This window comes from Vidua macroura, chromosome 6 (assembly GCF_024509145.1).
Source record: "Vidua macroura isolate BioBank_ID:100142 chromosome 6, ASM2450914v1, whole genome shotgun sequence".
Taxonomy (NCBI): domain Eukaryota; kingdom Metazoa; phylum Chordata; class Aves; order Passeriformes; family Viduidae; genus Vidua; species Vidua macroura.
In genome coordinates, this window is record NC_071576.1 from 23,819,450 (window position 1) to 23,845,592 (window position 26,143).

Genomic DNA, 26,143 nt, shown 5'->3' on the forward strand with positions numbered 1-26,143 from the left:
ACAACGCAGCCTTAAGAAGTGCTGGTCATCTGCAGCTCCCACTAGAACCGAAGAAGCAGATCCTCAGTATCACTCTGGATTTTGTTTCTAGGTGAAGAAGAATTTGGTGATTTCAGAGGGCACATATCTAAAACTTCTTCTCCTTTGGACTTGAGTCAGTGATAAACAATTATATTTTGCCACTTTGTCTATGATAAGTCCTTTAAACTTCTAATAGAAGACCAGGTATAAGATTTCTGTGTGAATGCTACCACAAGCACTGGGAAAAGAAAATTATTTTTGTTTATTTAACTTCTTTAATTTTCAGTCTGACATTTCTCTACTGCACTCAGAGACAAGATTCATTTATAGTATTAAAGCACTTCATTATGGTTTTTCTCTTTGTAGGAATGAAGAGACTTTATGGAATGACTTGAGGTTTTACAGATTTTTTTTTTAATATTAAAACCAACAAATTATTCAGAAAGGAGGATTTATTATAAAAATTCCCACTAGAGAAAAAAAATTATTGGAGTTTAAGTATCTGCTAATTTTGCTCGAGACTTTGGATTGTCTTTTATTTGTCCTGAAATTATTTTTTCCTATAGATGCTGAAAAATCCCCTAGTACTTTATTTGGCACAAGAAAAATCCCACTATTCAATCCCCCAAACCCATTCTCAAAACTCAGAGCCTTAAATGGGTCTATGCCATCTGTTCTGCTTCACTTTGGCAGCTCTGACTTGACATCTGGCAGTTACAGAACTAAGTGTGAGTTTGTAATTAGAATTGAACTGAGATCTCAAGTTCCTTGTTTTAATAAAACTTCCCTGTACTATGTGATGTTGCAGAGATGCTATCTGAATACTGGTATTCAACATGTGTATATGTTTTTGATGACTCATGTAGAGTATGTAGAAAGAAGCAGCTTTATAGTAATGACTTTTGATTTACTTCTTTCAATCCTAATTAGAGCATGTCTTAATGATCACACTGGAGTTATTTTTGTTGGCTTTGTAATATTTCTCTAGATAAACAAGCAATATGACTTCTTCCATGGGGAGAGTTCTCAGCTAAAGGATAGCAGGATTAATCCCTGAGGAGGTACTGTGTTCATTTGTGGTACATAAAATTGTTGAGAGCCTCTAGAGGGCAAACCACAAAGAGTTGAGAGACTGCCGGTGTTATGAACTGTGAAATTAAACCCAGTTGCCAATGGAGAAGGGAGGGGAGAGAAAAATAAGGACAGGCAGCAATTGATTCAAAGATGAAATTAGCTGGTGGGAGGGTAAGCAAGGAGAAGGTATATGCAAGAGAGACTTGAGAACCGGTTAATGAGCTGTTCTGAATTTCTTCTTTTTTTCTATAGCTATCACACTTTATTCACTCAGGATTTCTGAACACTTTCAAATGTGCTCTTTTCATTCACTCGCCCTTGTTTTCCTTTGCTCCAGTAGTGGAAATAATTTGGGCAATATATCTTTACTTCAGTGAAGAGACAGCAATTTGGCTTTTTGCTTCAGTTAACAGCTTGAGCTTGGTTCTGCAGGGGATCTTGAGGGTGAACTTGAGCAGCTGAATTTGACTAAGAACCTAGGTTAATGTGGTTCTGCTGCCATTTAAACCCATGCTGTTTAAGAAGGTTAATAATTTCTAAGAACTTCTCCCCGCTGCCTCATCCCTCACTCCTCATGTCCCTGTACTCCTCTTTAGTCAGTGACACTGAATTAGTGTTCTCTTAAAGGCAAGAAGATGACGTTTATTTTCCTCTGATTTGTCATGATGTTACTTTTGTGAAAATGGTTCCCTTTTTTTTTAACAGCTTTTCATTTAATACAGACTTGGATTTGGTTATATCTATTACAGTCTGTTTCCCTGTATGTTCCTTATGCAGCTCTACATTTGAAAGAGAGCCATCATCTTGACATTTTATTTGGGCTAGATTTTGAATAAGTGTAATTAGGCTTTGTCACGCTTTTTTAGACAGTCAACACAAAGTTATTTCTTTTCTCTTTGATATAAATAGCTCTTTTAGACTGGCTCTCTTTTAATTGCTCTTGAAGATGTTCATATTTTTATAAGGCCTTAAATGTCAGGTCTGGATGAGTCAGACCTAAAATATTAGAAAGCAAACTCTCTCCTAATGTTCTCACTCTGTCCCAATCCTTGTGAGGTGCCAAGAACTTCTTTGTACATGCTGAGGACTGTTACAGCATTGAAGACAGGGAGAGCTGAAATTGCCTAGCACCTTTCAACACAATCCCTTCCCAAACAGGCTGCATTGACACCAAGAATGTTTGATCTCCCTACAAAAGATGCTATGACACTTTTTTGAAGAATTAAGTATCTTATTATAATTGATGTTTCCATTTTTGAAACACAGAGCCAAAGCCAGGTTGCATTTCATGTATTCATTCCACATAACCTTTTTGGAGATAAATTAGCAGGAGCTACCTGTACAGACAGAGAGGAGCCTGCATAGAGAGGAGTCAGTGGGAGGTACATGAAAAGAGACCTACAGAGCTGTAGAAGTGTGCTTAGATATGTGTACCAATACTAGCTCTGTTCAATAATTTCTTCTCCCTCCCATCTTTGCCTTGAGTTGCACTGTGGGATGTTAATCAGAATTCATTTTTACTGGGAAAACAGGTGCATCCAACTGTGATAAGTGGGGAAAAGAAGTGGACTAAGGGCCTGATTTTATGAACCTTCTCAGTTTTCAATGCTTCAGTATTTACAGTATTACAGTCAGGAGGCGACCTGAACTTTTCACAAAAATCGTTAATTCTTCTTTCATCTATCTCATTTTTTTCCCAACCACCAAGAATCTTGTGACAGGTCTCCTTTTCCTCCTGTCACCTGACTCTCATGCTCTGCTGTGGATATATATAGGGAGAAAACCTGCAGAGCCATTCTTCTTCCCTAAGCACATGATGATGAAATCAATACAAACCCTCTCTTAGCTTCTCTAGAACAATTCTAGTGATTCTGGTTTTCTATGGAGAAAGAGCTTCAGCCTTATAAATTGCTGCTGCAATAATTTTTGTTGCTTTTCCTCAAGATTTTTGTTTTGGTTTAGCAGGCAGTGAAAGGCTGGGAAGGTGGAATTAAGCTGGGGTTCCTTGCTCAATAGGGGCAAATAGTATTTATTTCCTTCGATTTGCATTTGTCCTTCCACTCATCCTTGAAATTTTTTTTCAGCTGACTGACAACTTCAGAAGGTTGAGCTCATGCAAAACAGGGAAAAGTGAAGTAGAGAAATCCAGATTAGTCTTAACCAAATTTATTTTGTAGCTATATGACTATTTATATCAGAGTTTAGATTTCAGCAGTAACTTCCTCTCACTTGTTTCTGCTGTGGCTGCTCCTCTTCCATAAGTCTAACAGGCTGAGATATTTGGCTGGAATGGTCTCCACCCTTTGGGCCTATGCTGATGACCTCATTGGCTTGTCAGCTGCAGTCTTTGCACAGATTTCTGATCAGAAATCTTGTTAATATCTGTGCACCAGCACCTTTAACTTGCTTGTATGACAGAAGTTTTTATGGCCCAGCCTCTGTGGTAGGGTGGTAAGAAATTGGTCTGTGGGTTTAATGTGTTGACCATTTTTCTACTATTCATGTGCTCATATTGAAAGAATAAATTGTTTGCCTTCTCCATGTTTCCTATGCAACTGTGCTTGTCTTTTGTTTCACCATTTTACAATGCCAGCTTAGGTTTAATATGCTGTTCACGGTAGCTCTTGCCAAACATTATTTTTCAGGTGACAGCCATTCGATAGATTTGCCTCACGCTGCAGCTTTTGCAGGTGTTCTAATATTCTGTCCAAGGTGACTCATGTTATATTGCAAATTGTCTTTCTCACTTTAGTATCCAAAGCATTTGCAGTTATTCTTTCCTTTTAGTAGACCTGGTATTCTGACTTACATTTTAATCTATGAGTTCAATTTTTTTCTATCAACATTAGTGAATTATGAGTTTTTCCAGAACCAAGGCTACCTCCCACCAGTTCAAGTTAAATACTCAGCATCGGTTTACTGCTTCATTTTTTTTTGGTCAATCCTTCTGTATGTATGTATTATGAAGGTAATTTAATTAGATTTTTTTGACTAGGAGATTCGGGACATAGTAAATGTAGTTCAAAATGGTGATGTTTGTCACTTAATATTGCTATGCTAGGTTTTAAAAGAAAGAAAGATAACCTGTCTTCAGAGTAACAGGTCTGAATGTGAATGAGAATCACAGAAAACTTCTAAAACATTTGAATGAGCATTCTTTATACAGCTGTTAAAAGATGCAATAAAGGGAATGGGGTTGGTGGAAAAATTAGAGCTCGCCTCACATTGTTAAACTGTTTGGGCAATCTGAGCCAGTAGATGAAGACAATCTCCAAGAACTACTGGGATGATAGGCAAGATTTCACTAACATTCAACAGAGCAGAGGTGATACCAGAAAACTCTTTTTCATATTGTTCAGCACTTCCCGATACACTCCCCATTTTCAGTTGTTTGTATTTCTATCTCAGAATATGCCTTCTGGCTGAAAGTGTTCACGATTTTTTTCTTGTCTCAGCTTGAATTTTGAAAGTTTTGGATTCAAAGCTTTCTGCATGGAAAAAAAAATTAAGGTAGCAGAATTAAAAATAGTATTTACGATGTTGAAAGCTCCATTGTCTGTTTGATTTGATGTTTTTTAGTTTAACTACTTTGGTACCTTGCCTTATGTATATATACATTACATTTCGTTGGGCCTCATGTTTGTTACTGTAAGGTCTTGGCAGCCAGCCCTCACCTTTTATAGGCTGGATTATACATTTAATCAACAAATAAGCCTCACATGAGGCTTCATTTTCTTTTCCAGTTTTTTTTTATGCATATGTACGAGAGGAAATGAGCTCAGTAAAGATCCCTGTGAAATTTCATTTATGACTAATGAAAAAACCTGACAATTTATTTCTGTCTCATTTTATTATTTCTAAGGAACTTTACTGACCACTATTCTGTTACTTGTGAGACTCTGACATAAATGTTTCCTATACTTGTAAATGCATTTGTTTTGCGAGTGCTCAAATAGGAAGCAGGCTTGATGACATTGATGCTATTTTTATTTAGTGGGGGGCAGCCACCCTTTCATTATAAGTAGTTGTATATCTACATTTGAATCTTAATTATTCTTTTAAATAACATCAAGCCTGAAAACAAACCCTGAAGAAAGCTACTAACATAATGAGTTATAAGACAAAGGACAAAAGCAGCTGCTTTCTGATATATAACTATTGAACAGTTCTCAGCTTCTGTCATGTAGAAGGGACTGATATTTTGTAGTGATAATTATTAAACAAGATCAGTAATAATTAATGGAGGTCCAAATATCTTTTCAGACTACTGTATCCATCCAGTTTTCTTTTTCATTCTTGTAGTCTCATACAAAATTTATTAATTTGTTTGAGACCTATATTCTGTAAAATTATTTTGGCTGCCATCAATTATTATTCTGTATTTATTAATTGAATTTCATATCAACATTTTTTTTTCCCAAGGTTTTTTGGCAAGCTACCAAGCCTATAATTACCTGCCATTACTCTTGTTGAGTATCAGCAGAGCACCAGCATCCTTTCAGGCTTCTTGAATGTTCCTGCAATTCTGAAACCAGCAATATGCTCATCCAGAGGTTTTGAGATGTAAATTACCAAGGGCTCAATTTTAAAAGTGTCTAAACTTCACAGGACTGTTTGAAATTTCCTATTACTAGTGCACTGTAAATCAAACTTTAAATCACTTCACAGAAAGACAGAACATTCTGAGTTGAAATGAACCTACAAGGATCTTTGAAGTCCAACTCCTGCCCTGCACAGGACACACCAAGAGTCACACTATATGCCTGAGAGTATTGTCCAAATGCTTCTTGAACTCTGTTAAGTGCTGTGACCACTTTCCTGGGGAGTCTTTTCCAGTGCCCAGCCACCCTTTTGGTGAAGAACCTATTCCCAATATACAACCTAAACCTTGGGTTGTGGTTAGCACAGATAAGAGATCAGCGCCTTCCCTCCCAAGGCACTTGTAGACTGCAATGAGGCCTCTCCTCACTCTTCTCCAGGCTGAACAGACCAAGTGACCTCAGCCACTCCTCATGCAGCTTCCCCTCTAGGCCCTTCAGCATCTTCATTGCCCTCTTTTGGACACTCTCTAACAACTTAAGGTCCTTTTTACATTGCAGTGACTGAAACTGCCCCCAGCACTTGAGGTGAGGCTGCCCCAGTGCAGAGCAGAGCAGGACAATCCCCTCCCTTGCCTGGCTGGCCATGCTGTGCCTGATGCACCCCAGGACAACACTGGCCCTCCTGGCTGCCAGGGCACTGCTGGCTCAGGTTCAGCTTGCCATTGAACAGGACCTACAGCTCCCTTTCCACAGCACTGCTTTCCTGCATCTCATTCCCTTGTTTGTATGTACATGCAGGATCTTCCTTGGAATACCTCATTCTGTGTTCTTTTAAACACATATCATAAAGCTAAGAAACACTTTTCAACTTTATAGTGAATATCAAAATCCAGCGGTGAGACTATACCGCTATTACAATATATTTTGCTCTAAGTATTCTGTAAAAGCTTTCATTCTCATTTGCTTTACCTTTACGACCTATGAGTTTTCTCAGAGATTAACTTCCCTAAACATTTTACTCCTTTTTCATTTGATATATCAATATAGATCAATTGTATATCAATATATTATCAGTTTATATATCAATATATATCAGTTTGAAATATTTTAATCTCCTATCTTCTTTGAATATCTCTCTTTAGCAGATACTTACACATAGTCATATCTTTGCTTGATTCTTTTCCTTCAAAATAATGGTCTTCAGATTTAGAAAATTAGCTTTATTGAAGAATATAGTTTGCATTGGAATGGAGATCTGTCTTCTTTTAAAAAAAAATAGGTCATGTTATAGTTATTGATTCTTAGATATCCACAAATTTTGGTCCAACAATTAATCTTTACGTATTGTGTGATTCTGTAATTGCATCATCACTGGTGCAATGCAATTTGCATTAGAAAATTATCATCTGTATTATTTAGCTAAAACAATTTCAGATTTTGAATTCAATAATGGAATATGCTTAAATTAGTAATGCAAAATGTTTTTGCTATAAAAAACACAGGCTGGAGAAATTTGGGTTTTATGCCATAAATCCTTGCCAGATTTTGATGTAACAAATTGAACATAATTTGTAATTATGCCTGAGAGGTTTTTTATTGTGTTTTGAAAATATGATTTATATGTTTTATTGTCCTCAATTAAAAATATGTGAAAGCAACTATGTATAACTGTTCTTGGAGGGTGTCATGAAGGGGAAAACCATGTGAATATCATAGGAGACATTATGTTAAAAGTATATTAAAAGGATTTTTTAATTAGTGCATGGTTACCATAACAACCAGATGCATGTTTGAAGCTTTTTAATTCACTTAGACAGCTGAGGTGTGTCATGTTCATTGTTTGTGACCTCTGCCTATTGCCTCAACCCAGGTCCAACTCAACTGCTGTTGTCAGTCTATGAAGCCAAGAGAAGTGAGGGTGACAAGAGGTTACTGCCAACTCACTGAGAGGTGGTGCTGACATTCTGTATGGACAACAGTTTTCAAGGCATTGTCGGTACAGGTGGGTTTATTGAAGCACGGGATGTCTCTGAAGAATGGGAACGTTTGACAGTACACTAAAGCTTTCATGACCCCAACCACTGTAATATACTTCACATCTTAATTTTGTACAGAGTAAACAATGAAATAAACTATATTTTAATCTTAGTTTTTTATGTAATTGAAGCAAAATTTGTAATGGCAGAGTCTAAAAATTATGTAGGCAGAGTGGTTCAGATGGGATATTCCAAAAGGAAACTTATTTGTAATAACAGATCTACTAAATTTACTAAATTTAATAGATCTTGCAAATAATTATGGATTGCATTGGTATGAAATATATCCTGTATGTCAAATACCTTCAAAACAAGTAATTAAATTCTGCTTCTTCAGTGCCTGTTTTTGGTTCTTTTTCTTCCTATGGAATTGTTATTATTTGTCACTGGGATCCTCTGCTTAATACAAAGTGAATATTAGATTGAATTGAAATACTTGCATAGTGAAGGAGATATTCAAGACTCTATGAAATGTTTATTGAGACCTGAGAATTGTTAAGCAACAACCTTGAGTACTTTTTGTCTTCTGATCTATTGTCCAGAGAAGTCATCAGAGTAAGGACAACAAACACTGCAGATTTTGTCTAGATCTCCTCCAAAGATCTGGCTTAAACAGAAAGACCAAAGCCAACAACAGAAAAAGCACAGTGATTGGTTTAAAGAAAAGGTGACTTTTCAGCTGAAACCTGGCCAATCTGGAGTTACTTACATGAACTTCATTTGTAGTAGCAGCTTTAGAAAAGGGATCCATATGAAAAGTTTTTTTACAACTTTTTTCTCATATAATTGATTTTAAATCAATATGATAATGATAAAAATAACTTCTTAGGTAAGAATAAAATTTTTCTTGATTATCACTTTTTGTGTTCTGGATGGAAAATACAGTTTTTGTATTCAGTATGCACTGAATCCTAGGGACTGATTTAAGAAGAGAACCCAGGAATGGTAAAAGCATGAGGCCTAATTCCTAGGTGAGTGAACTTATGGAGAATAGTAAAAAAATCAGTATCTTTAAAAGATATTCTGTATGTTTTAAAAGATATGCTACATTCCACATGCCAAATCGCAGTGGAATTTGGATTACTCCACAAAGCTTTGCTGTCTGTAAAGTCTGCTTCCTCCCCAGATTTAAAGCAAGCAATAAAAAATATATTGTACCTTAAAAACGAGTATGAATAAAACAAATACTAAAAGGGATGTAATATATCCTCTTCCTCCCCCCATTTAAGTCTTCTACATTGAATCCACATTTTCTTCCCCAAAATGTCACCCATCTGCTGGGTTTGGAAAACCTGCCTGAATGCAAGATCTCTGGATTGCACAAGAAAGTAATGTAATAAACTCAAGCCCCTTCTGGTAAGTGTGGGAAAGTTGGTGAAGCCCACAAGTATTTCCTTACGAGTCAGAAAATTTTTCTAAATTACAGTAGTGAAATATTTTGTTAACACAACTGGGACAGAATCATAAAGTTAGAGAAAATTGCAGGAGCAGAGTATGTACCTGTAGACAGCAAATATAGCAACCCCTTTTTCAATTGTTTTGTCAGAAATCCACTCATGCCTTTCTCATCACACGACAGACGAACCCCACAGAAAACGCTCCCTCAGCTTCACGTCCTTCTCTCTTGGGCCAAAGGGCAGGAGCAGATTACATACCTCAGTGTCTGCCTGTCACCTGGTCTGAAGGAAGTTTATCTCAGTCTCATAAAAGGGGCAAATATTTGTCATTACAGCCAGGGGAAAATAGGATAGATACTGAATTTCCATGTAAAGGAATGGTTCAGTTTCTGAGTGTGTTGCATCATAGCAGAAGTACAGAGGCCCTCCAGCTCTGATTTTGCCCTGGCCTTTGGCAGAACGGAAGCACACTGGCCCTTTAGAGCTATTATTCCTCCCTGCGTGGAGCTGACACCATTCATTAATCCCAGGAGGGTGGAGGCAGACACAAGTCTTCTTGGTGAAGGGAAAATCCACCAAAGACCAAGAAGTAATCTGTTTCTGTAACCATCTATCTATTGCAACCACAGGAGCAGTGCTTGCAGGGAAGGCTTGCTGTGAAGCCTAGCTTTTAACACCTTTCCCCCTATGGCATCATGAACTGTGAGGACAGAACATCATCTTCTACATATTCTACTATTCTCCATATTCTACTATTCTTCATATTCTACATATGCTACTGTCCTGGAAGGTTTGCTTTTGGCACAAATCTTGGTCTCTGCTTCCTTAGTTAAATCAAGGATGTTTCAGATGGCAGCTGCTTCCACCTATTGACAATTACCCCACAAGTATACCTGGGGAAAGCCTGGGGTTATCCATGCTGCCAAACCCTGGCATGAAAGATGTTGGACTATTGTTCTTATTGTAAAAGAACCTGCCTAAGCTTCCCTAGGCAATTTTCAAAAGCATTTCAATCAGCCTCCTACTTTAAATTGCCCTCCACTACTATACAGGGATCTGAAGGGGCTAAATGCAAGGAAATATTGAAAGTTATTGCGTCCCATTGTTGGGTAATTATCAAATGATTTTCACTGGTAGTCCTGACTTCAAAGAGCCATTCTCATTATACAGCTGGTGTCACAGAAATAAGGCTTTGTAATAGTGCAGGCCTTTTCTTCCCACATAAATTAGTACTTTATATTATTGACTTGGGCATTTAAAATCCTTTGAGCTTTTATTTTTTCTCTCTCTCTCTTTTTTTTTTTTTTTAAATTTGGATTCCTTTTTTTTTGAATTCCCTTTTTTGAGTGAAATAAGTAGAAAAGGAATATTTTAATTTGAATATTATGATGCAGTTTTCATTAAAGCTCTATTCTTGGAGGCATTACTTTAAAAGGGGTTGTAAACATTGTAAACATGGCTCAGAATTAGCATAACTGAAGTGGGAGTAATTTTTCATTTTTATCACTCTCTGCCATGCTTCACTTACCTACGTAGTGCAGTCTGTTCTGTGCAGCCTTGATAGATGAAGCAACATACTTGTAAATAACAGATATATTTATATTGCTAGTTCATCAGGAAAGAAACACATCATTGCCACAGCCATGTATTCATAGCAGCTGTAAGACTCTCAGATCAGTTTTTCAGTTTTATATTTTTATGACATGGTGGGAAATAACAGGGTTACAAAATTACATCGAAGTTAATTTTACTGTCAGCATTTCTGCTTTTTTAATGGTCTCTATTAGAATGGTTTTCACATTCTTCACAGCAAAGGGGGAAACCTTGGTTAGGACAGAGTTTAAATTCAGCTCTTAACTTTGCCTCTCAGGCTCATCAAGATGCACTTGCATGTCAGTGACCTCTGTTACTTGTCTTAACCCAGTGAGAGAGAAATCTAGGGTCACTCCAGCAGAAAACCTAGATCCACTTGAAAAGGTCAAGATCTTTAAGGCTGTGTGAATAATTAGAGTTTACGAAAATACAGAATTCTACATTCCACTCTGAAATATCAGAGTAACCTTTCAGGAATATTAAACTTTTGTGGTTTTTGTTGGCTGCTAAAGAATACAAAACTGTTGATTGAAACATTGACCTGTTAAGGAATTAATAAGTAACTGCAAAATATTATACAAAATTCTAACTTTCTCTAAGTTATAAATTAGGAGGTGAAAAACCACAAGTGAAATACTAATATTGGAACATTCATATGTGCAATTTCATATATAACAGATTTCTAACTGAGGAAGCTGACTGAGAGAGGAAAGTCAAATTTTTCTAGTGTGAAAGAAGACTTGTATTATAGTGCTCATTTTTCCAAAACACAACTTTTGAGGACTAAGATTACAAAATCAGATTTTTCTTACATGTAGTTCACAGGCAGCAGATTTTGAAATCTTCAAAATCTTTTGCTGATTTCATGGAATCATCAACTGAAATTTGTAAGTTTTTCTCTGTGGCCCGCAAACAAGTGGCCATTTTTCAGCGTAGAAAAAGAAGGAAGAAAAAAGTTTTTCTTCTAATGACAGTAAAAAAAGCTTTCTAAACAGGGATGAAGGCTCTGATGGGGGCAGAAGACTGCTGTATGGATCAAAGAGTGGACAGCTGTAGTTTGCTGTTGGGGGTGAAGAATGGGATATGCACACAGCAGTCTGTGAATGCCTGGGCTAGCTAGAAGAGTGTACCTTACTCTGCACTGGTGACAGACTGGGTCATAGCACAGCTGACTGTCCTAAAGGAGTATTCTTCACCCAGCATCAGGCTGTTATTTGAGTTGAGAACAGGGGATCTATTGTATTCATGTATTTCCTTGAAGACTATGGACCAATGTCTTTCCTTGATACATTCCTAGGCAACTGTAAGGAAACAATGTCTCTTACCTGTCTGAGTCTTCTGAACTGTGTTGGCAGTCTTGAGCCAACAAGAGCGGGCAAAGGAAAAGAAATGCTGAACGACATTTGAAATAAACATCTCCCCAAGCTGTCCAAAGACTTCAGGGCTTTCCAGAGCTGTGTATCAAATCTATCATGGCTCTAACCATGCCATCTGTAAGAATGAAATGGTACCTCAGCTTTGATAGGAGTTCTCTTGGAGGACCTAGTTGGCCTCCCACAGAGAAGGAGCAGAGAGCCCAGAAGAGGCTGTAGATAGAGCTGTCTGTTTTGACTCTAAGGGATAGTCAAAGGAGAAGGGTCTGGTTGCCAGATGGTAGTGAAACAAATGGAAAGTCTATGGGCTCTTCTTGTTGGCTCAGTCGGGAGTACTGAGGGAGGAAATGGACCAAGGCCAGATCTATCTTTATTTTTGACCCACTGGGTTAATTGACCTGGGCATTCCATGGTCTATTTTCTTTGCATTTTCTTGTGCCTTTTGTCTCTTTGTGCACTTTTTGTCACTGTTATTTCAGCACATTTTCCTCCTTCCTTCTTCCAGGCAGTCTGACCTATACCTTATCTAAATTCTCCATTGCCAGCCATGAAGGTCTTGGTTCTTTTAGAGTGAATTAGGAAACACCATCACAGAGATAACTTTCTTCATAAGATGACAGTGATATGCAAGAGGCAATTTCAGTGGGCATTTTGTGCTCCCATACTGTTGGAATTTCTGTCTTGAAATGGAGTCTTTTACTACTCATTAGTTTAAGAGTCTATAAGAGGTTGAGGGTTCTGTCTGTTGGTTTTTCCCCCCCTTCAGATGAAGTCAAATCCTTTTCTAGATCAAAGTTTATAGATAAGAATGGTTTGATTATTTGATTCTACAGAGCAATTGGTGTCCTCAGAGGTTTCAGAGATTTTGATTTCAGCAGTAACAAGTGTGAAATTTGCATTTTATTATCAGATTTCAACAAAGAGTCTCTGGGAAAAAAGGTCAATTTGTTGATCTCAAGGGTGTGTCCAATTTAAGAGCTTGTTTTGAGGCAAATCTGCTCATTTCCAATTTATGCCTTGGTTTGCATTTTGAAGCCGTTCTAGTTGATCCTTTCAGTATCCCTTTTGGCTTTCTTTTGGATTAAACTAATCTGGAAGATGTGGTCAAGGTGCAGCTTCAGGTGCACATTTTCATTCAGTCAGGCCAAGCTAGAGTTATCCCAAAGTTTAGAAACCAAACCCCACCACTGCTGGAATAAGTATAGTGTGGGCATTAAATCCTTATCACCAACTACTTGGCTTTACAGGTCTTCTCTGACTTGTCTACATTAGTTTCTAGCTGGACATATCCCTCAGGAGATTGTGCTGAATGAGCAATGCTTGCACTATTGAAAGTAATATCCTGACAATCCAGTCATATCTTATTACAAGCCAATTCCAGAGCAATGTGCACTTGCAAAAATTTAATTGCGTACTTGTATTAAAGTACAGTTGTATTTGCACTGTAATATAAAAGCAATGAAGAATGCATGTGGTTGGTATTTTATTATTTAAAAGGAATATGGTAATATAGTCATTAATATATTTTTATGCATCACTCACTGTAGAAATTTAAATTAGTAGTTCACTATGATGAATTTTAAGCTAACATTTCTTATTAAAAATGGAGCATCTGAAAGTTTTAGGTTCATAAAGGGTTTATAATTAAGCCATGAAAATTAATTTAGCTATGTAAAACGGATTGCTAATTAGTTTGCTAATAGGGCTGTCACTTCCAAACTCATTGCAGAAGGTGAATATTAGGTTAGTTCTGTCTCTTGAGGATTCAGGGAAGTTTATGACATTCCTTATGAAAGGTGTTACTGTCCACATTTTTCTTGTGAAAAGAACTTGTCCTTCCTGCCAAACATTTAAGGAATATTATTGGGAATGATGATAATTTCTATTCTGCTTTGTCTGCTTTTTGGAATAATTTCCTGTGTAATTGATGCCTTTTTTTTCTCCCTGTGTGGCACTGATAATCACAAATATTAGAACAAAAATGGAAGTGAAAGCAAATCCTATCTAAATGCTGGAATGACCTTCCTATACCCCAAGCTTGGAGTATACCAAATACCTCCTAAAAGAAGATGAATTGAGTCTCTTTCATAAGAGTCTACTCAAGAAATTAACTTGTCTTTATTGTAGTGATATTTGTTCTAAATATTATGCCAGCAATACTAAACCCTGAAAATTACAGTGAGTATTAATTCAGGTCCATTCTGCACAGGGGTCAGAGTGTATACATGTACTAGTATTTTTCTATGCATCCTATCTACAACTAAGCCCTTCAAAGTGACAAAGATGGGTTGCTGCTTTCCTTTTCCTCTCAGCTGTTGAGTGCTCTCTCTGGTGGCATTCATGTGGTGGTGTTATGTCTGTCATCTCTTTGAACAGAGCTAAGGCAACTGACAATTTAAAGATTTCTGACTGATCATCCAGGTTTCTTCAGACACAATCTGGCATTATGCTACTTTTAGGTGAATTTGAATTAATTAAATCTGCCACTGTAGCCACTAGAAACTCTAAAAGAACTCTAATTAAAACATAAGCTCTACAAACTCTAGTTATAGACCAAGATTTTTTTTTTCTGTAGTTAAATTCAACTTGTTAAATCTCACAATCTGGTTTAACCAAGCCTGGGCTGGAGATGAACTCAAGGTCCATGTTGTTCCAATATGTTGAGAAGCAATATAATTGGGAGAAAAATACATCTAAAAGATGTATTTGATTTTTTTTTTAATACAAATGGATTTTTTTTGCCTTGCAATTTTGTCAGTTTTGTTATATATTTAATCTATGACCAGTCAAGTGTCGTATCTGGAGTTTCCATAAAGGGGTTTAACCTCATCCTAAGTTGGTTAATATAAAAAAATTGAGGCATAAATATATATACTGCATAAAGTATGTTACTGGAGTGAAATATGAGATTCTCCAAAGCAAGGAGTCCTTCGATGTAAGAACTGTAATAAGGAAAAAAAAGGAGGATTGAACTACTATTGGAATTGTTTGGTGGACTGACTTTAACAACACAATTTTAAATGATGGCAAAAATGAGAACTTTTCTAACCAAACATATGCAACTCCACCGTATTCACCCCTTCATGGTTAATCTACTGATGTCCATACACCACTGTTTGTGTGTAAGCAGGCCTGGTGGCAGAGTGAGAAAATAATCAATGTCAGTTCTCTTGTTTCTGTACTTGCTGTCACTGGCAGCATATTCATGGTGTTTTTATTTTTGTCATGGCTGTTTTAAACTGGGAGAGAAGAAATTCCTTAAGCAATAAAAGTAGAAAATTTTAATGGATCCATTTCAACAAATAAAATACATTTATTCAACTTAAATCAAACAGTTCAGATTCTGTGATTTTGTAGAAGTCTCCATGCAAATGCATTAACTTCATAGGGATTAATAAATGCAAGGAGTAAAAAGCCTGAAAGTATTTTTAACCTACTTTCTGAAGCTACACCAGCTTACTAATTTTGGATTCTTTCCATAAGGGAAATGTTACCATTTTAGAAATTGATTTTCCCTTTCTGCCTTTATCTTAAAAATATTATTGCTTTTAAAAGTGCTTTTCCAAAGATTTCTGTAGTCCTCAAAAAAGGTCCTTGAATTCTTTATTAGTTTCTGAAGAAGAAAGCCTGAGAAGTAGAAATTTCCTTCAATCTTTGTGTTAATAATTAATACAATTAAACACAATGACAGGCAGAGATGTAGAGTCAGGAATTCACTGAAGAAAAATTACCATAAAGTTCACTTACAAATGAAAATAAATGTAGCTCTCCAATACTTTGGTTTCCAAGGATGATTCTGGAAATGGCCAGAAAAAAGGAATGCATTAATAATTCCAGTATGAGTTGGAATAAAACAAAGACTGTGGTTGTTTTTTTAGAATGGAAAATTTTAGACGGAAGCTTGTTAAAGTGCATATAATAGGATTGCTTATTTTGTAATTTGGCCAAAATTATCAAAAAAGAGAGCACAGAAAAATATGTTAATGAAAGATTTAATATCCCTTCATCTCACTTAGAAGAAGATATCTTCAGTATGCAGATCTCAGACTATTCAGTGACAATAAGACAACTGTGTTTTAAAATTATTGACATTCAAGGTGGAACATTAATGCCTATTATTTTCTGATCTACTAAATAAATTATATAGAATACTAAGGCAAATAAATTCAGGTTTGCTAAAATTCTTAAAAAGCTTCAATTAGCTGTTAGCATAGTTCTGCTTTTAACTTACTCATTTAGAAAACTTTACAAGTGTTGAAGAAACATAACAGATTAGTAAAAATATGGCAATAGCTGATCAAGCTGATCAAGAAAAAATTGTTAAAAAAATGATTGAGAATTCTAAAACTCCATGAGTTATGGAAATTATTACCAATAAACTGATATAGTTTATATTCTTTCTGGAGTATCTATTTTTAGTTGATACCTGCTAATAATGTACTTTTGTGATAAGAAGATTAAAAACAAAGTATTGTTTACCCACCAAAATGAGGATTGCCTATTAAACATATTACACAGTATATGTATACAAAATTTAATTTATATACTCTTTTTTCCTATATGCCTTGCTATAGTTGGAAAAGTGACTTCCACAATGCTTTTTGCAACATTCCCAGTTTTTAAATTAAAACATACTATATTTGTGAGAAAGTAAACATATTTATGTTCTGGGAGAGGGACTTTCTGCATCCTCTGCATTTGACACAGATGGCTCTTATTTTGAATCTCACTTTCCAAAGCTGAATTTTAATAACTAAAGTAGCTTCCTGCATAAAGTGGGGGGAATATGTGATTGCAAAGGGGCAAGAAATGGAAAAACTATGGGGCATGGAAAGCAGAAAGGCTTCCTCTTCGTTTTGCCCTTTGATTCTTTCTTGTACCTGCTCTTATTTTCCATCATTGCTTTGCTTGCAGGTGCTGGATGTTCATAATCTTTTTGCACTTCCTTGCTTCATATTCTTGCTTCTGTATATCCTTACACCTAAGAGAAATCAGCAGCCATATGGCATCTTGAGTGGTTTTTCTTTGTTTTCTTTTATACAGAAAAAATTAGTCATCAGCAGGTTCTCCTGCTCTGAGGTAATTGCCCTCCTAATGTCTGCATAGTCGCCCTCATAGTCAAGCATGCATACACCTCTAGTTAGCTCTTTTACTTCCAGCTCTAAGCCTATTGTCTTTCAGCAGAGTGGCCAAAAACCTCTGATGGCTTTCTTGGTGGTCACATCGTCAGTGATTCTCTTGCCAGAGACACAAACAAACACCTGTGTACCAGCAGATTTGTAATCTGCACCACAGATACCTGTGCTTCCATACAACCTGTGTGGTGTTTCTGTTGCAGCCAGTTGTTCCTACTAACCTCCAAAAAGAAGTTTAACTGTTGCTGATATCTGTGGTAAGTGAAAAGTAGCTGTCTTACCTATACCTTCATTGAGGTTTCACCTGATCCCAAAATAGCCATTTGTTCTAGGGGGAGAAAACCTAATGTGAAAAATATCGAAGTATTAAGCATAATACTGAAATTAAGTATGTCATACAGAGAGTTCAATGTTTATATCCTACAGCAAGTCAAAATACTTTCTATTTTAAGGCCTTGGATGAAGAGTCTTGCTGAAGACCCAGAGGCTGAACATAGCTCCACAGCAAACCTTTCTATATATGGTCAGCAAAGGGGAAAAATTCAAATCCTGATATGATTTTTTCCTGGTGTTTCACAGTGCTATGTGTTTTGTTCATAGTCACTTATGTTGCATTAAAATGATCAAATTTAAATATTAAATTAAATTTTTTTGTCTTGTCATTTAATGTCCAGTTTCTGTAGGAAAGAGACAGGACTGCATTGTCTAAAAGACTCTTCGTATGTAGGCTATTAGGATAGAAAGTAGTTGTTTTCATTTTAGCCCAAATACATATTTCCATAATGTTTTAGGCCATTAAAATGGAGAAAACTCCATAGATCACTGAAAAGGTGGTGGAAAGGTATCATATAACTTAAATCCTTATGAATAGCATGCATTAATTTAAGAGAAATAATAAGGCAGTGCTTAGTCCAGAGACTGAACTGTCTTGGAGTTTGGGAAGTGAGTCACTGTGTTATGAAACAAGGCATGGATGAAAATATGTGCTTTATATTATTTTACATTCAATCATTCATTCCTTCTTCTCTGCCACACCACTCCTACACCAGCCATCCAATCGCTCTCTGGTATTTTCAGAACTCCACTGCAAGATCAAAACCCCATTTGTATCTGAATTATTCCTAGGCTATCTTTTATGAGCTGGTGCATAAACAAGGTATTTCTACCTACCCAGGCCCAGTCCCTTTTCAAATTCTCTTTAGTAAATTTAGTACATTTTCCTTATTCAGATGAAGTTTGACAAAAGGATGCTTTCAGCCCTTTTTGCAGCTCTCTGCAACTTGATCCACCATATTTCTCCTGTGTCAGATTCTCTGACTTTGTCTTTTGTATTTGTCCCAGATATTTTCATCTTTTATAGAAAGGACTGGCAAGGGTTTTCAAACTCTCCACATGATCTCTGTTATTAAATCCTTTAAATACCTAATCTTTTTCCTGAGGCATTTACTTTGGGAGACATTTTAGATATGACTGCATTATCCTAGCTAAAAAAATCTTATTTCCTATGGTAAAGATTAGTTTTCACATTGCTGTAACAATAAATGACATGGGTAATATTGGTCACTAACATAAACAACTCAATCCTTACTATGTTCCCAGTAAACCACCTCTCCTCACTGTGTTAGTTGTGCCTGGAGAGGATGAGGTGTGTTTAGCTTGGCTTCTGCTCCTTTCGTGCACCACCCAGTGAAACTGGCAGTGCACAGAAAGGGGAGGAAGCTGCTCTCAACATAGCTTTTGCTGAATTGAGCGTAAGTGGAATGAACAACCATTTATGAAAGATTTCTTCTCTTTCTCTGAATTATTAATTCCAGAACTCATTGGATTGTTTAATATTTCTATTTCCTAACAAAGGAAACAATAGCTAGAGGCATGTAATAAGGATATTTACAGTAATACATCTGCAATTTTTGTTTGTCTCTGGCAATACAGAGACAAGTATTATGTCCTTTTGTACAAACACTTATTAGTAAGCCTTCTGTCCTGTAAGTTGAGATACTCCTCTGAGCACGGGGACTCTAGTCACGGACTCTGGTTTGAAAGATTGGTTTCATCTGAGTTATTTTACTGTAAGAAAATGAATGCTGAATGGAGAATATAGACCTCAGTGAGACAAAGAGGCCAGTGTCTGATACTAGCTTACAACAGCTCTACTGCAAAGTCAAAATTAGAGTGAAAAAAAAAAAAAAGAAAAAAATCAGTGAGCAGTCATCTCAAATACAATCTACTTTGATTTGAGGGCTTCATATAACAATGGAAATTCCTGCAGCTAAAACTTTGCAGCTGGTGAAAATGTAATTTGATTTCTTTGACTGTAAATGAAATTCTATCCTTTAAAACTTTGCTGACATAAAAGAAGACAGTGTTCTGGTCATATTTTTCCTTGCTTATATAGTGATTATTCTTCAGAAACATTAAAATTGTCTTTGTACCTACTCTAAAGATTTCAGTAATGTTACTACAGGCAAGTAGTATGGCAACATTCTTAAATAGCACAGAAATAGTGATTTAAGATTATAATAGGCCATTTCCATAGGGATCTAATTGTGATCCAGATGGCAGATTCTGTTAAAGTTATTTCATGAATTAAACAGAAGAGGCTGGTTTCAGTTGTTACAAACAAGATGTCTCTCAGCACAAAAAGAAAGTCAGATGTGGTGGTATTTTTCTTAATGACTACTCTGAAGTGTTTATTAGCAAATTCTTACAATTTCTTACAGGAAATGTGTTTTTTTCCCATCCTCTGGGAAGTTGTAATACAACTTCTCTATCCATAGAAATAAAATATAGTCCCTATTGTGATTACCCTGGAATGGAGCCACAACCAGGGCTCCCATTGAGCTCTTGTTTCACAAACTGAGCCTCAGTTTCACAAACCCAAAAGAGGCTTGGTTGATCTGTCTTTAGCCTGGCTGATGTCTATTCTTTGATGAAAGTTAGGAAAGCCTCCCTTTTTCTTACAGCTTTCTCCTAAAAGTTGATTTGCCTGTGGAGGGTCAACATAAGGGTCTCTAACTCCTTCCTTAAACCTCACTTTCCTCCTGTGAACAGTCCCTGCTGTATATGGATTTTTATTACCAAACACTAACCAGTACGAGTATGAGAGGGTTCATTAAAATTTATGTGTGTAGCAAAGTCTGCAGCCTCTATGGGATACACTTACTCTGAAGAGCAGTCATGAGAATAACAGCTTGTCTGAGCTTATATAGCACTGTATTATTCTTTCAAGTATGTGGAAGTAGAAACTCTTTGACCTACTGGATCGATCCTGCTAATAATTATGAACATATTTCTACCATTAACAAAAAACTCTCTCTAGTAAAGAGCCCTGAAACAGCAATAACTAAAAAGGAATGAGAATTCATCTCAGATGAATCAGATGAATAAGAAACAGTCACATTATCTAAAATATCTTATCCTATTTTTCCAGAATCAAAAGTATACTATAAAGGTCATCAGAATTGTGTGTACTAGAATCCATTTGTTTTACTCTCAACATTCTCTTTTTCAACAATAAAATAACATATAATAACAATTTTACTATTTAGTGCTAAATCGTTGTCTTTCTTAGTTCTTGGTCCAAGAGCATTTACCATAAAAAAGGAAAAATATTTTAAGCATGAAAGTCCTGTTGTATTCATATGTACAATAGAAATGCTTTCAATAGTCCCATAGTCAATGTCTGTTTAAAGAAAGGAAAACAAGCAATACTATTGACTTCATTCATACACTAAAATGTAATTTACATTGTTTAAATGTCCTTTTCCTGCCATGCTAAGGTGTTTTTACAGGAAAATTGGTGACTTTGTGGAGGTTTGTGTTTCCTTTTCTTTAAACTGGACTTTCAGCTGTTTAATAAACTCTGGCTAGACCAAGCCTGTAGCCTTTTAATAGTAATATCTCCTGTAGAAAGGTGTCAGGTCAGAGGAAGAAAGGTGTGTTCTGTCTTTAGCCATCAATAGATGCAGAATTGGCTGCTATGACACATTCACTAGCTGGTTTCTGTTTCAACTTAGTAGTTGAAAAGAGAGCTAGTGAAGACCATACAACTAGCTGCTATTCCTATTAAAGCTCAAGTTTGAAAATGACTCCTCCCTCAGCTGTGCCCTTAAGGATGAGACCATTTGGATTTTAAGATCTGAGCTCAGATTCTGCCCTCTAGAAATATTCCTAAAGATGAACTCTGGCCTTTCAGACTAGAGTGTCTATTTAAGCCTTCTCAATTGTTGTATTGTCTATCCACGTTTGCTGTTTGAGGTGAGACGTGCGTGCTGTTATTTTGGCCTTGCTACATTATCTGTTTCATGAGTTATTCATGTGTGCTCCTGCAAGTTGTTACTCCAGAAAAAAGTACTTCAATTCCTGACAATGAGTCACAGATTTTCCATTTATTTTCGCTCTGTTGCTACAGTCCAAGACAGATGACTATTAGATTAGTTTTGTATATAGTTGCAAAATCCACAATGCTTTTTAAATTATCACCCATCTCAGAGGAAGATATCTCAAATTTTCTTTAGGAAAGTTACTCTCAGATGACCCTTCTCTGCTACTGCTTTTGATGGCAAACTTGAAGCTCTAAATCTGCTTGGAAATCTAGGATTGTAATCCTTACTACCTCTATTGTAATCTTTGACTACATCTAAATTCCTCATTTTTAAATTCCTTTTGCATTAATATCTCTCAGTATGTGATGGTTCTTCTACATGTTCTTGGCTTGTGAACTACTCTTATATTGATTTTGGGTGTTCTATTTGGAGCTTATCTTCTCATTTTTTTAATGCTAATTTTTTTTTTTTCTCTCAGAATTTCCTGCATTTCACATGCTTTCACTTTCAGATAGTAACAAAAGAGTCATGGGATTGTAGGATTAAGGATCACTTAGAGGATTTCTTTCAGGATTTTAAAATACCTGCAGGTAAATGATATTTTGGGGGGGTAGAAGTGGTTGTGAAACACAATCTACAATCAAACTCTCATAATCTTGTAGCTTTCACTGTCTATGATTTGTTCCTGCAAAGCAAAATTTCAGTTATAATAATGATTTTCAAAGTCTAGAAAATTTTTCAGGAAATGGAAAGTCTATTAGCATTGCTTATTCATGGCATGTAAATGGCATAATAAAAAGGTGAAGACCGAGCTGCATTTCTAGCAACTACAAATTGACCCCGATTTCTTAAACTGAAAAGATATCACAATCTTTTCTCTTAAAAATGTAACTTTTATTTAATTAGCCAAATTGTCAGTTGTGAGACTCACTCATCAGGATTTACAGATTCAGACTAGATATAAGAAAGAATTTTTTTGTAATGAAGCTCATCAAACAGTGGCACAGGTTGCCTTGTTCCTTTAAACAATCAAGGTGAGGTTGGATGGGGCTCTGAGTCTGGTCTAGCTGAACATGTCCCTGCTAATGGCAGGGGATTGGACTAGATGGCCTTTAACAGTCCTTTCTAACTCAAACCTTTCTATGATTCTACACTACAGAGGTAAGAACTGAGTAAATCATTTCTGTATCTATAGAGGTAGAGCTGGATTACTTTTTGGTTTGTAGTTTGCACTTTTTTCTGCTTCCTGCCATATATTACTTCTGCCATGCTGCTTTCCAAATTAGAGGACTCTTTTGATGTTTCACAGCATTGTAATATGATGGTCAATAGAAGAAAAAATGGAACAGGAGATTTGCATGAGGTATTAAACAACCACCATATCACTCTGACCTATGCAATGGGAAGTCAATGGTCCAGAATATCATTTAGCACATTCCATAAAAAAGTCAATGATAGCAAAGACAATGTGCTGTAGAAAGAAATAAAGCAGAAAAATAGTTCTGACTAGTTCTGATTTTGCTTATGGGATATAACAGCTGGGATTGTGAGTGCAACAGCTGCTCAAAAAAATTAGCAGGGAGAGACCAGGAGGGACTTTTACAATTAAATGATCTGATTGTTTCTGTGAAACATATTTTGGTATTACTCCTAATAATTCCAACATTCAATTCACAGTCCTCTCACTTGACTTCTGGAATCACGGCTTACCTTGTTTTTTGTGGCTAAACCCTGTGTATCAAATTACAACCTGAATGTCATGTTGTGCAAGTAGCATAATTTAGGTGATTCAATGCATTGTACAGCTGGAGGAGCAAACGAGGAAATGGAGAAGGAAATGAGCAGCAGAGATGGCAAACTTAAGGTTTTTTTGGTTGCGATCTACAAAGCCGATTAATGGACTATCCATTTGCCTGCCATTTTACTGCTGGCTTAAAAAGATTATACTGGATGGACTTTAGAAAAAATTTGCTTCTCTAGAAGTATCTCCTTATTGAGAATAAACTGTGGTTTCAAACCTGTTAAACTTATATATAAGTGTCACCTCAGGAAAAAAACCAGAAATCTTACTTCCTCTCACTAATGTATGTTGCTAAATTCTCCACAATGACCTTTTCTTGTTGTAATCCTTCTCAGCTGGAGAAGCACACGATCAATTTAATCCATGAACTACCAGACACACACACATGGTTTCATATCTCCCAGTGATGTGAAACCACTTATCATTAAACTAAACTGTCAGGAGATGGTTGTTCAGCACACACATCCTTCCTAGTCATGTGCTTAATTTTCCCCTTGGCATCCATCAGTGTTTACCTTTACTGATGGAGCGGCTGCAATTTTTTTCTGCAAATGAGGCTGGTTTTTGTAAGACTCTGTACAAGCATATAGCTAAAGGTGGTCTAAAGTCTAAAAAATCTTCAACTATAGTGACTGCACAGTTTCTCCCATGCAACCTATTCTAGCAATTTTTTTTTTCTATTCTCACCTCTATAAAGATTATTCTAATAATTAAATTTGCTGAAACTTTTTTCCTTATTGCTAATTTAGAGAATATAAATAGGTTTCTCTCCCTTAATTTGAAAGGTTATCTGCATGCATGTTTTACATACCTGGACATATTACACTGTCTTTTAGCCTTTCCTTTTTTAAACTAAAAAAGTTGTACTATAATTTCTGTCATAACAGTTTAAATCTCCTAATCTGATCATTATCTCCTTGAACTCTTCTGGGCTCTGTCTAGTCTTTTACATGTTTCTTGGGGGCAGTGATAACAAACAAAAATCACTTTCTGGAGCCTGAAGACTGGAAAGTTTATTTTTTTGTAACATAGTGACAGAATACTTGTTTGTGCATCCCAACATGAAGTCATAACCCAGACCTTGTTCTGCAGAATACTGAATTGTATTTTGCTTTTCCCTGCATTTCTTCAGTTTTTCACAATAGCTCTTAACTGCAGCCCTTGACTTTTCCAGATGCATAGAACATCTTCTAAATGTACGCCTAGTTTCATCCAATGACTTAATAACACTTCCTTGACTTTTTCTAAACCCAGAAAAGACAGATGCCCTTGAGACTTTCTGGTTTGAGAGTTGATAACTATTGCTTTGCATGTGTCTCCTAGTAATTCCATTTATAACCTGCTACCTTATATCATGCAAAACCATGTCAAAAATCCCCTTAAAGTCAGGGTACAGGGTATCTATAGCCTTGTACAATTGTCCTTTTATAGAAAGGAAAATTGCATTGAAAACTAAAGAATAGGAAATCATCTAAGCAGTTTCCTATTCCCTCCTTCCTTTCAGTGCCTTGAAGTGAGATATATAGTACAAAGAAATGCATTTTCAAATATTGTTTGCTTCATCATTTCCCCAATTTAATTGACAGTTGGCTGGTCCTTTCATATGCTACCACGTCTGTTCACCTAATAATATTGGCTCATTTCTTGTTTGTATAGAGAAAAATACATAAGCAATAAGTGAAATTACTTTGAAAAATCAGTTCTATATTTTTATTTATTTTTTAGGTAAAAACATTGCCTTTTAAAGGAACAAATATAAATTATGCATGAATGATCTACGTTGAGCTGCACTATTACTTCTACTGAGTTACTGTGTTTGATAAGCTTGAAAAGGGACTACAGTTGATTAAAATATTTTTTGGAAAATACTTTACTTCAGCAGGAAAAAAATTAAGATGTACTTTATGATATAGAATTCTCTCATTGCTTTTGCAGTAGTTTATAGGCAAAGACAAATTTTTTGGGTACTGTAAAAATCAGTTATAAAAGGTAACTTTTATTGTAAAAAATTCATAATTCACACACAGACTATCATTATGGTCCTCAAACATGGACAAAATCTTTGCAGCAATGAACAGGTGTGTCATTTCTTGAGGTCTTAAAATACTCTGGAAAAGCAAGAACATGTTTCTCTTCAGTAGTTGTCTATTTTTATCCTTATTTTTTTTTGTCAGTCATGACAATTTTTGCTTTTCTTAGCTCCCTGTCTTCAGCTTCTCCCTCTATGTTAGCCGCAGCCATAGGAATGGAGAATATTGCTCAGTACTTTGAAACAGTCCAGTTTCTGGTTATCTCAATTTTCCGTTATTACAGTAGTTTGTATGAAATGTCTTCTCTCTTCTCTCAAATCATATCAATCTAATGCCTACCACTGTCGATAGAAATCTTCATTGGGCTTCAGGATACACTGAATGAGCTTCCACAAGTAAATGATATCAGATTAGGAACTACATGTTACTTACTCCAGTGAGGACAAAGGCTGTGGGCTGGTGGGCAGTATTTCTTGAGATGGACTAAAGAAAAAATAAATATTAGTGGGAGATATAAGAATAAGCACAATTATATTAGCCGGAACTTTTTCTTGCATTCCTTAGCACTGTGCTTCCATTTAGAAAACTTGTCCATATTTCTCCCTGTCCTTTCTGCATGGCAGCAATACATCATAAAATGGTAGAAAATCAAATTTGACAAGAAATTACACTGTAATTTACACAGGTTCAGGGTGTGACTTGCTCTTTCTTTCTAGACCCAAAAGAGGAAACAATTGTTAGGCTTTTCATTGGAAGGACTTTGAGCCTGAGAAGCTAAGAATAAAAGGGATTATTTAGTTCTGAGAGTATGTGAGAT

The 26,143-nt window shown here is 36.1% G+C and overlaps 1 long non-coding RNA gene across 1 annotated transcript in view; it reads left to right on the forward strand.

The window, feature by feature from the left end:
* The first annotated feature begins 7,577 nt into the window (after positions 1-7,577).
* Positions 7,578-26,143, forward strand: part of LOC128808946 (uncharacterized) — an 83,430-nt gene continuing 64,864 nt past the window's right edge. Inside the window, exon 1 of the long non-coding RNA XR_008437577.1 lies at positions 7,578-7,638. This is a non-coding gene — a long non-coding RNA (uncharacterized LOC128808946). The remainder of the gene's footprint in view (positions 7,639-26,143) is intronic.